This window comes from Gymnogyps californianus, unplaced genomic scaffold, assembly GCF_018139145.2.
Source record: "Gymnogyps californianus isolate 813 unplaced genomic scaffold, ASM1813914v2 HiC_scaffold_64, whole genome shotgun sequence".
In the NCBI taxonomy this organism is placed as follows: domain Eukaryota; kingdom Metazoa; phylum Chordata; class Aves; order Accipitriformes; family Cathartidae; genus Gymnogyps; species Gymnogyps californianus.
In genome coordinates, this window is record NW_026114457.1 from 88,258 (window position 1) to 101,182 (window position 12,925).

The following is a 12,925-nucleotide window of genomic DNA, read 5'->3' on the forward strand; positions in this document are numbered from 1 at the left end:
AAACCAGGACACCTGCTTGTATGATCATTGATATTTTTGCAAATTTTTTGGTAAAAAACAAACAAAAAACCCAAAATGCAAACCTGCAGCATTTAGCTCCCTTTGTGTGACTGTAGTTAGTAACACAAGCAGTTGAGCAGTAATAAAATAGGCTGTTTATGCCCAAATCCCATTCTTTTCAGTTAGATTGTGAATTTCATCATCTGCAAACATCCATGTCAAAATCTGTCACCTGGATGTTTGTAATTTGAGGACTCAGAGCTGTGCAGACTTCTGTGTAAGGAGGCAAAACCACCTACTCATAAAGGGAAGTCACACTAAAAAATCCCCCCGGTCTGCAGTGATGCAATTTTGGGACACAATAACACAAGAAATATAAATGATACTGGAGTCTTCCATTCCAGACACTCTGTCTCCCTAATGATACATCACAGTATTTTCATCTAACATCTCCTGCTAAATCATTGGTAGTATTGGCTAGATATTGATGATAAATGTATCATATATTGATAGCTAAATATTGGTAGCTAAATGTATCATAATGCATCATTGTAACATCTCCAATACCTGCTGATAAATGGCTTCAATCTCTTGCTACAACAGCAATTTATGAAAGAATATCATATAAACTTCAAGATAAACTCCCACAATTTGAAGAGATTGCCTCTTTTTACACTTTATAAATAGAAGCAAAGATTGTACATCTACTCCAATATATGTGTTGAAATGGTCTAGTCTAATTCCCAAAAGGACAAGTATAGAGCTCAAAGGGGAGCTCTTTGCTGGTCTAAATTGTCATAACTCCAGGAGAGCTACGGCAATTTACTCCAAAGAAGGATCTGTCCCTAGAAGCCTGCCTGCTGTTATCTCTCCAGCTCTCAAGCTTTACCAATGATGTGATTTCTTTTTCTCTCCTTTTGCAAGGAACCCTCACCTGAAGACACCTAGCTGCTTTGGGATCCCCAAAATGGAACATATGAAGAATCCCATACTTTTAAAAGAAATTATCTTAGTGATCTGTAGCAGGTGCTTCACCTCTTTCAAATTATTTCCAAAGGGGCATAATATTAGTTTTTAATCATAAAAAGTCTTAAGACATTTATTCTATGGTAGGAAGCTTTTCTGAGCCAGATAAGACATTGACCTGATTCCCCTTTTGGCTGAACTCACACTCGTTAACATCTTGTGCTGGGCAGGTGGAGGGGTAAAAATTCCAAACCAAAGAAAATGCTGTCAAAATCTTTTTGAAACATTTCAATAGCCATTTTTCATGAAACACAACTGGAAGACACAAAACAGGTGACAGTGAGGCACATCATAGTTTATATCATTGCTCACATTTCCACCTCTGAGTAGTTAATTTATCTCCAAGTTGTACTTGTAAAACCTTTATGTATCACCATCATTTATTTCTGGTATGGAATACATGTACACATGCATTTCATCTAATCAAGGCAGTGTACAGACAGGAACTAGCTGACAAAGCGTTCCTCATGATTTTTTAATGTACCTCTTTCCTATATTCCCTTCAAATGTCATCTCCTCTTGTCTTCTGTCAAACTGTTGCAAGCATGAAAATAATAAATAATACATACTTTGTATTCCAGTAACTTTATACAAGTGCTCTTAACATATAAGCTCTCCAGCGAGACAAGGGAGAGAAAATTTGAGTTGTAGCTCTCTTATCTTAAAATGAGTGAGAAACCATTATGTTCCATTTGTGCCACATCCCACAGCCAGTGCCTGGGAGCTGAGGGAGGGAAAATCTTCCCACAGTACATACAGCACTGGCATATTGACAGTAACACTAGTTCTTGAAGCAGAGACCCCCCCAACAGCCCACAGGGAAGCCCCCAGGAGGTACAGGTCCATCTGTTTCCCTGAGCCAGCTCATCTCACATCCCAGCATCGCTACGGTGATGTGGACTAACCCCCACTCGAGCACAGTGACAGGCCAGGGGTACGGAAACCTGCTATCAACAAGCCTCGGGGAAGGTTGCTAACACATCAACAGCTCTTCCTAGGAGAAGAGGACCTTGTTTTTATTGTGCTGGGGGCTGCTGGGCAGTGAGGAGGACTTGCACTTTAAGCTTTGCTCTGCCCTGTGTTTGTGTGCAGGACAGAGTCGGTCCTCCCTTTCTTCCTTCAGATATTCCGAACTCTCAGGAATTTGGCTAGGCATCCCTGGGCTCTCCCGTCTCCACTTTTGGGGTGATGCAACACCAAATTAAAATGAGAATTAATGAAAGGTGCCAAGAATCCAGCATCACTTTGCTGCTAGTGGATCCTCTGGCTAGTTAGGACAGCTTTAAGGTCCTTCTTGCTCTTCTGTTAACACAAAGAGAAAGCCAAAAGGGCCTTTATGCGGCCCACAGGCTCCCCTGTGCAGAAGGAATAGGAATTGCTGGAGAGCAAAGGGGGCTGATCATGGACTTCATAATGAAATAAAACAAATTAACAAATACAGGAGTCAACCACTGGTTCTAATGAAATGGTTTAGGGTAAATAAACACTCATGCATTTATACATAAAACCAAAGCTTGTATGGAGGAGATCAAGCCAAGCAAACCCTGTCATATTCAGCTATATATTCATATAGTAAACTTGAGCACATTTCTCAGCTCTCAGACAAGGCAGTTCCCCTAAGTGCACCTGTTTGGTTTTGAGGGTTTTTTTTCCTTTCCTTCCAGCTGCTCACAAGACCAATAAATGACTAATTAACACCTGTCCTGGTTTCGGCTGGGACAGAGTTAATTTTCTTCTTAGTAGCTGGTACAGTGCTGTGTTTTGGATTTAGTGTGAGAATAATGTTGATAACACTCCGATGTTTTAGTTGTTGCTAAGTAGCGCTTATCTTAAGCCAAGGACTTTCCAGTTTCCCGTGCTCTGCCAGTAAGCAGGTGTGCAAGAAGCTGGGAGGGAGCATAGCCGGGGCAGCTGACCTGAACTAGCCAAAGGGGTATTCCATACCATGGAACGTCATGCCCAGTATATAAATGGGGGAGTTGGCTGGGTGGTGTGGATCGCGGCTTGGGAACTAACTGGGCATCGGTCAGTGGGTGGTGAGCAATTGCATTGTGCATCACTGGTGGTTTTTTTCCTTTTGTTGTTGGTTGTTTGGTTTTTTTCCCTTCCTCTCCCTCCTTTTTGTTATATTCCTTTTCATTACTATTATTATTGTTGTATTTCATTATTACTATTGTTAGTATTATATTTTACTTTAGTTATTAAACTGTTCTTATCTCAACCCATGAGTTTTACTTTTTTTTTTTTCCCCTCTTTCCTCCTCCTCACCCCACTGGGAGGGGGAAGGGGGAAGCGGCTGTGTGGTGCTTAGTTGCTGGCTGGGGTTAAACCATGACAACACCATTACTGTAAAACAAGCTGCACAGCACAAAGCTGTATTTACTGGAATGATGTCACATTATTGTTTCCATTCCATTAAATGTTTAATTTTGGCCTTTTATAACCCTTAGAGGTATAAAGGTTATTCTTCCAGCCTCAAAGAAATGCAGTAGGAGGCAATTTTCCAAGTGGCACAAAAAAGTTATGCACATGTCTCATTATTCATACACTCAATAAGAAAATTTAGCTCCCTGCCCCCCCCAGCTTTCTCAGCAAGATGAAGCAAGATTTAGAAAACAAAGAGATAAAGCATTTTGGCCCAAGTGTCAGTGAAAAGAAGAGGATGTTATTTTTCATCAAATTATTCTGCATTATGATTTGATCTACTTCATTCCCTGTACATTTTAAGCAAAGCATTTGCAGAGCATAGGGTTAATACATACAAGCTGCATCATGTATATGCCCTTTTCAACTTGATGGTACAAGATTTGGGCTATGTTCTTCCCTTTTGTAACAGCAGAGTGTTTTATTTTATTTGCCAGATAGACAGAGGAGGAATATGTCAAGGGTTCTGAAAATCAAGGAATTAAACAACTCAAGCATTCAAAGGGCCCAGCTGTTACTTGGGAAGAGTTACACAGAAATGAAAAAGCTCTGAATATTATGGATTATTGCTGGCAAATGTTACCTGTGATATGCTGGCAATGGAGCTAAGGGTAATCATAAACTCAGAGAACAGGTCACTTACATTGTGTTATGTTTGCATTGATTAAGGCACAGAAATCTTCATAGATCTGGGTCAATAAACAGGAGAACAAGGTGCAACATTTCTTGTGGTTCTGGAAAGAACAGATTTAAGAGATTGTGACTGTATTTCACGGGGCCATATCTTACAGATCCTTGTTAGTCTTTACCTGCTCATAGTAATTTAAGCTTCCAATTTTAATCAGGATTAAAACCAGTGAGAAGGAAACCTTGATTTACATAGCTGATTTTATTTTTGCTTTGCATTTGTACTTGGTAATTATCTTTGTTCTCATTGACTGGCATAATGATTAACACAAGCTGATTTGCAATGTATATTTGATACATTTCAATATCTTTTTTATTTTAGCATATAAATATACACAGTGAGAATGCGAGAATTATTGTAATTTGTTCAGATGCTTATGTTTCACTTTCATATTATCTCAGAAAATGGCAAAAGACTACTAAATGATGATTTTATTTGGGGTTTGTATCAAAATGCATTGGGGTGGAAACTAAAATTAAATTTAAATGCATAAAACTAGTTTAATTAATTGTATTTAACTGTCTTAAACATATGGCATCACTTTTTTCCTTATAAACAGGAAATGTATTTAAAACTAGCCAGATTACTAAATGAATGAAGCAGATACATTATTTAGTGAACTGAGAAATTATTTCCTGTCTCCAGGAGCCAATACTTAGATGCCTAACATGCAGATAAACAGCTAGTGAGATTATCAGAAGTGCCTATAGGGGCTAGTGCCTCATTTCCCCTGAAGTCAATAGGAGTTAGACATTTAATCTGTAGGAGGGATTTTGAAACTCCCACTGGTCATCTGTCTCCATCTCCAGGCATCAAAATATCTTTGGAAATCTGACCCTTCACCATTAGGGTTTTGACCATGTTATCTTCTCCACTTTTTTTATTCATAGACTGGAAAAGAAAACAATCCTGTATTTTTAGCCTTCAATCCACTTCTGAATTTTGCATGAGCAATGCTAATTAAATGAAAAAAATATTTCCTGTACCTGCTAGTTCAGCTAAAACCAACATCAAGGAAAACAGAGGCTTTTCTGTACAATAAAACATTTGAAAAAGTGCAAAAACCAGTATCAGCTTCACAGTAAAGGCAGAAAAAAGAATAAATTTCTGGATTTGAAGACATAGTCATTATTTTAATAAAGTCCGTGCTGACCTTAAAAATTTAATATTTTTTTACTAATTCCATGAGTAGCTTTGTTTGAGCCACTGAGAAGTAGGAGCATCTTTCTGATATACTGAAATAATGCTGAGAAAATCTAAGCTTTAATAGAGGTTATCAGTTTTACATCTGATTTCACAGTTTTATTTTTAATGCATTTAATTTGACTAGATTTTTTAATTAAATCATCCATATTTGGTCTAACTTCTGAGCACCTCTAGAAATTCCTAGCAACCACACTAGGTGCCTGGGCTGCTGGTACAGTCATGGGGGCATTACATCTTTCCAACTAGAATCTAAGCAGGGCACTGCTGAAAGTACCAGTGTGAAAACCATACCTACCATCTCAACTTTGGCCTTTCAATGCCTTCTCTGATGTTGTCGTGGTTTAACCCCAGTCAGCAACTAAGCACCACGCAGCCGCTTCACCCTTCCCCCTCCCAGTGGGGTGAGGAGGAGGAAAGAGGGGAAAAAAAAAAGTAAAACTTGTGGGTTGAGATAAGAACAGTTTAATAACTAAAGTAAAATATAATACCAACAATAGTAATAATGAAATATAATAATAATAATAGTAATGAAAAGGAATATAACAAAAAAGGAGGGGGAGGAAGGGAAAGAAAAAAAAAAAACCCAGTGATGCACAATGCAATTGCTCACCACCCGCTGACCGATGACCAGTTAGTTCCCGAGCCGCGATCTGCCCCTCCCAGCCAACTCCCCCCTGTTTATATACTGGAACTTTGGGGATCAAACCCGCAACCTTTTTGCATTATTAGCACCACACTCTAACCAACTGAGCTAACCACTGGGCATGATGTTCCATGGTATGGAACACCCCTTTGGCTAGTTCAGGTCAGCTGCCCCGGCTATGCTCCCTCCCAGCTTCTTGCACACCTGCTTGCTGGCAGAGCATGGGAAACTGGAAAGTCCTTGGCTTAAGATAAGCGCTACTTAGCAACAACTAAAACATCAGAGTGTTATCAACATCATTCTCACACTAAATCCAAAACACAGCACTGTACCAGCTCCTAAAAAGAAAGTTAACTCTGTCCCAGCCAAAACCAGGACAGATGTATTTTGAGGTGCTCCCTTATACTCAGGATGCCCTGCCTGAACTCTCTAATGGATTTAGATAGCTACATCTTTTCTTTAAAAGCCTAAATGCATTGGCGCCCCTGCTTTACCCAGTAGGTCAGTGGTTCGAGCTTTCACCTCGCTTGAATTCCCTCTTCTGCCAAGGAAGCTCTCCTAAGACAGTGTCCATATGACCAGGTAAGTGGGGACTTTCTGAAATGGGAGCCCTTCCTCATCCACCTGCTGAGGTTTTACCATTTTGCATACAAATATTTTTCCACAGGGAGGTAACCTAACTACTTGGCTGCATTGTCACTTTTCTTTCTGTTTCAATCATATGGAATTATTACAGGAAACACAAAGCAGCATAAACAGGAGAAATAGTGTTTTCCATGCCTAATATTTTCTGTGCTCCCACCAGGGATGGTCTCCTGGAAGGCAAAAATGTGCATTGACCCACGTTCTTCTAAATCCAGAGCAGATTTGGTTAAGCTGTGAAGTAAAACCAACAGCAAATAACCACTCCAAAGATGAAGTAGGGACAGAAAGCCTCGCTGGGATTTCTAAACTAGTCACAGATGTGACATGCTGTGTATGGTCAGCATTGAGATGTTTCTCTGCATGCCTAGAGGAATTTTCCCCATGGTCAATGTTGGAAATGTAGTGCCTACAAACTGTAAACATCTCCAGGATTAAAAGGGAGTTGAGTTGGGGGGTTACCTTTTCAATTTAAGCATTCAGTGTGGGATTCATCTCATCTAACTTCAACCATTTGTAGATGATGAATCATCCTAACAGTTTTAGATACCCAATTTACACAGCATGAACTGAACTGTTTCTCTTCAGTGTAAATGAAGCCTAATAGGCACAGACTAGACACCTAATCCTGATGCATCTTAAATTAAGCAAGATGAGACTTGCTACTAAAGTGTAATTCAGGTGTACCTGATATTTCAAGGGCTTAGTTCCCTGATATGCTCATGTTTTCTGCTGGATTAGGAATGATTGCTTCAGTATGTACTTTGAAAGCTTTATATATATTAAAAATAATAAATTATATATCTGAAAATAGAAAGGATTTCATTCCTCACTGAAGACTAGAAATATGAAAATCCCATTAAACTGGTTTGATCAGGCTAATTTTAGCAAAATCAGTATTGCTATAATATTTACAGCGTGACATTTTGTTGTAATTATTTCTAGCACCTCCTGCACCTCAATGCCCTGTGTGTAAGAGAAAAGTAAACAGACCTCTATCTCACCTTCCTTCCCCATAAAAAAACTTAATAGTCTAGGAGCAGGACTTCAGTCTTATAGTTTGTTCTGAATGGGTGGATTTCTGATCCTGCAGCCAAGTCTGCAGTACAAGAGCCTGGTTCCTCAATTTAGGTGCATATGTTTTGACAAGCAGACTTTTAGGGATGGAGGGAACTATTAAGATTGTCTGGTCTAACCCCCTGCACAGATTTCACCTGCTAATTTCTGCACTGAGCCTTAATTTGCAGTTAAGCTAAAACATATCTTACAGAAAAACATCCGATCTTAAATATCTCCATCTCCCTTATCCATTGGTAGCTTTTCCAGTAGTTAATTGCTCAGTACTTAAAATATGGTCCCTTAATTCTATTCTGATTTTGTCTAGTTTGAGCTTGCTGTTGTATCCTACTGCTCATTCTTTCTGCTGGGTTGTGAACTTGCTGCTATCAGAAATTCCTTCTCTATGTAGATTACAGATTGACCAAATCCCTTATTTTCTTTGCTGACTAAATACCCTTAGCTTCTTGTGCCTTGCTGTGTGGGGTATGTTCTCCAGGTGTCGTATCAGTCCTGTAGATTTGTTCTGAGCCTTGCAAGAATTTTTTTCCATTTTAATGGTGTAGAACTGGGCATGTGATTCCAGCCAGAGCCTCAGTCTTTTGGCATTTCTAGATATTAAGACTCCTACATAATACTGACATGCCAGTATATTCATGGATGATATCTCCTCTCTGTTAGCCATAGTATAGCTGGGCTCATGTTCAGTTGGTTAGCTATCACAACCCAGCAGTCCTTTTCCAGGGTTACTGGTTTCCAAGTCACAGTTTTTCACCCTGTAAGTCTGACTTTTATTCTTTGCTCCTAAATGTATGACCCTGACTTTTCCTGCGTTGAAATTATATATTTTGAATTAGTTTATTTCACCAAGCAATCCAAATTGCTTTACAGAACTAATTTGTTCTTATTACTTACAATGTCAACAACATTTGTGCCAGCAGCAGGCTTTACTAGCAATTATTTTATACTTCCTCTCAGGTGATTAATAAATATATTTAATAGCTTAAGCCTGGTGAACAGATTCCTGCAAGAACTCACCAAAAATTCCTACATTATGATAATTACCTAATTACAATACATCAATTTCCAAACTATTTAACATGTGCTAAACTGATACTGTACAGTGCTAAACTTTTAATCACAATGTAGTGTGATTTTGTGATTTTGTGCCAATTGCTTTACAGTATCAAGCTATATCATGACAGCGTGTTTATCTCTGTCAACAAGGATTGCTGTCCTATTAAAAGCATATATTTTTGATCTCCCTTAGACTTTCTAAATACTGCTTCATCTTGATGCTGCAGTCTACAGATACTATTTTCCTTTTTTACTGACTCATGAGAAGCTTTCAAAACATCACATGCAGCACCATAAGGGATATTAGCATGATCTGCAAATTTGTGCCAGCTATTTTGCAGTTCTCCACCTTTGTGTGCTACCAACATGTTCCCGTCTGCTAAGCACTGGCAAAGATTGTTTCTTTGTTGGAGAATACTGTCTCGAGTGTTCAGTCTCTGGTAAGAATTGCAGTTTTCAGATGTGGCCAAAAAAGAAGGAATCCCCTTTGCTGGTATTTAAACTTCGCACTAAAGCATGTGATCAGTCAAACCCACACAGATGTCAGTTGATGTCTGTGAGTTTCATGGTTTTGCTTTGTATTGTACCACAGAAAGGATTCAATTAAAAATAAAGATAATCACTTACTTAGGAATCAAGCAGGCATTGAAGACTGATTTCAAGACACTTATATAAAAAGTCTTCAAATATTCTGAAGCTTTCTAATGACTTGAGAGGAGATAAATAAGCAAATGTATATGTATATATAAATATATAAAATCTACCTCTTTTTTTCCAAAGAGATTGATCACATGCAGCTTTATTCTGTGAGTTCTTTAAACTTCAGATTTGAATTTGATCTTTCACTGGAGATTTTATTATATCCAGTTATTGTAAAATCAATAATTCATTTTATTTCATTCCAATGAGAATCACTTACATGATATTTTTATTTTAAAATAAACTATCAATTAAAACAGAAAATCTGTCTCATAGGTAGGATAAAAACAAAGCAGCCAAAATAATGTTAGTGGCAGGTTCATAATCAAAGCCTCTCTCTATTGCAAAATAAACACTTGTGAGGATTCTCAGTGTGTTTTAGTCTAATTGGCTGTGTCCTGGTTTCGGCTGGGATAGAGTTAATTTTCTTTTTAGTAGCTGGTACAGTGCTGTGTTTTGGATTTAGTGTGAGAATGATGTTGATAACACTCTGATGTTTTAGTTGTTGCTAAGTAGCGCTTCTCTTAAGCCAAGGACTTCTCAGTTTCCCATGCTCTGCCAGCAAGCAGGTGTGCAAGAAGCTGGGAGGGAGCATAGCCAGGGCAGCTGACCTGAACTAGCCAAAGGGGTATTCCATACCATGGAACGTCATGCCCAGTATATAAACAGGGGGGAGTTGGCCGGGAGGGGCGGATTGCTGCTCTGGCATCAGTCAGTGGGTGGTGAGCAATTGCATTGTGCATCACTTGTCTTTTTTGGGGTGTTCTTTTTTTTTTTGTTATATTCCTTTTCATTTTTTTTTTCATTATTATTATTAGTTAGTATTATATTTTATTTTACTTTAGTTATTAAACTGTTCTTATCTCAACCCATGAGTTTTACTTTTTTTTTTTTCAATTCTCCTCCCCATTCCACTGGGAGGGGGGAGGAGTGAGCGAGCGGCTGCATGGTGCTTAGTTGCTGGCTGGGGTTAAACCACGACAGGCTGTCAGGTCTCCCTTGATTGACCATGAATAAAATCTAACTGAAGGTGACAATAAAATATGTCCATCAACTTTGCTCATGCATTACAACATAAAAGTTGACTAGAGTCTTTGAATACAGGTAACAATAAGCAAAACCACACAAGATAAATATTCTGGTTTGTGGATACTCATTCACTTCACTTTCATCTGCCACCTTGATTTTTAGATTGGGCATTCATGGATAAAAAGTAAGTGATCTGAAAAAATCATGTGTGTCTTTTAAAAGACAGTATCATGTTATGTTACTCCCTTCACAGAAATTTATGTTACATAGTGTTAGACCATGGGCTAAGCTTAATGTAACACAATGCATTAAAAACTGCACATCATGATTGTAATGTGTGTCAGAACAATGAATTGTTATATCACATATCTCTTCATTTGTAGGTAGGGGTCCCATGGAAATAATTCACAAAGGGATATATTCTCCTTTTGATGCACACACATAAATCCCTTTTTCTCTCACTGCTTCCAGCTCTTCACCTAATGGTTGGTCTGAGCTAGGAAAAACTGCTTTAAAAAAAGCCTCGAGTTAGCTAAAAAGGTTTGAATTGTAACTTAGCATTTATTATAGGCACAGTTTAACCCTCAAAACTGTATGAGAGGGTTGTTTTGTAACATGTGCTCCCCAATAGTGTAATATTTGAGGAATCACCATTGCTGCCTTCTCTACCAAGGGTAAATTGTATTGTCACTATAATTCTGCTGAAAATGAGTAGGTTTCCTTCTGATTTTATACCACCACATCCCAGTGGGCTACTTCCTTTTCACAGAAGCATAGATGAAATCAGAATCTGTCCTGGCAGTGTTTGGTGAAGCTACAAAGGCAGAAATGGGAATGGACTTTGCCCCGACTCTTTTCAGTTTCTGCCTGGTGACTCGTTCCTCCTTTACCTAACTTCCCAACGTAATCGAGTCTCTCCTGTAACAAAACACAGCTCCCACTTGATTCACCATGTTCAGTAGGTATCTCGCAAACTCTGCAGCAGCAACCCATTTTATCCTTGTCCCATCCCATGGCTATGTGCTAATAACCTATGCCACTTGCCTGTATTTGTGGCATTGAATAACTCTCTAAGCATTTTGGGGGGGGATATTTTTGGAAGATCATTTTGACCAGTGATGATGACCTAATAAGAAAGTGGGTCAAGAGATCTACACTACACGGAATACTGATACTATGTTGTATGCTCACAACCAGGGAAATTCATTCTTGTGCACTTAAATGGTGTCTAGCTTTGCGCTGGCCAGCTGTACAGAGGTTAATTTTATCTACTGAATATATAAAAAAAATTAAGGAGACACTACTGACCTTTATTCAAAATCCTTTAGAGAGGCTGAATTAAATTTGCTTTTCCTACAAAAAGATAAAATTTGAAGACTAAATAACTTCCACATTTTGTTTTATCATAACTGAAAATGAAATTATATTCGAACTGCACAGATGGTTTTGATGGATAAACAAAATAGTATAAAAGCTCATTGAGCATTTACTTATTAAAGTAATGGTTTCAGTCCTCAGCTGAAGCAAACGTACATTTGGCACAGCTATGGCCATGGGTTTTTCAAGCTGTCTAAACCAACTGGTAATGGACAAGATGATGGAAACTGCCACTGGGGTTTAGTGGACTTCAGAGGTGACTGCACCTCCTTCTGCAAGATACACTCTGACCTCAGCAGCATAGGTGGAAGTGGCATAATACCTCTAATTTTAACTATATCAGCTGATAAACATGTTGGCTCTATAGTCCAAATGAACTAGTGGTATAGCACAAAACAGCTCCACTGCAACAAATATCCAGCCCTGTGTGGTGGGTTGACCCTGGCTAGATGCCAGGGGCCCACCAAAGCCGCTCTATCACTCCCCCTCCTCAGCTGGACAGGGGAGAAAAAAATAAAATGAAAGGCTTGTGGGTCGAGATAAGGACAGGGAGATCACTTCACCAATTACCTTCACAGGCAAAACAGACTTGACTTGGGGAAAAATCAGTTTAATTTATTTGACTAGTAAGTCAAATCAGAGCAGGATAATGAGAAATAAAACCAAATCTTAAAACACCTTCCCCCCACCCCTCCCTTCTTCCCAGGCTTAACTTTACTCCTTATTTTCTCTACCTCCTCCCCTCCCCGAGCGGCGCAGGGGGACGGGGAATGGGGGTTTGGGTCAGTTCATCACATGTTGTTTCTGCCGCTCCTTCCTCCTCAGGGGGAGGAGGACTCACACTCTTCCCCTGCTCCAGCGTGGGGTCCCTCCCACGGGAGACAGTCCTTCACAAACTTCTCCAATGTGAGTCCTTCCCATGGGCTACAGTTCTTCACGAACTGCTCCAGCATGGGTCCCATCCACAGGGTGCAGTCCTTCAGGAGCAGACTGCTCCAGCGTGGGTCCCCCACGGGGTCACAAGTCCTGCCAGCAAACCTGCTTCAGCGTGGGCTCCT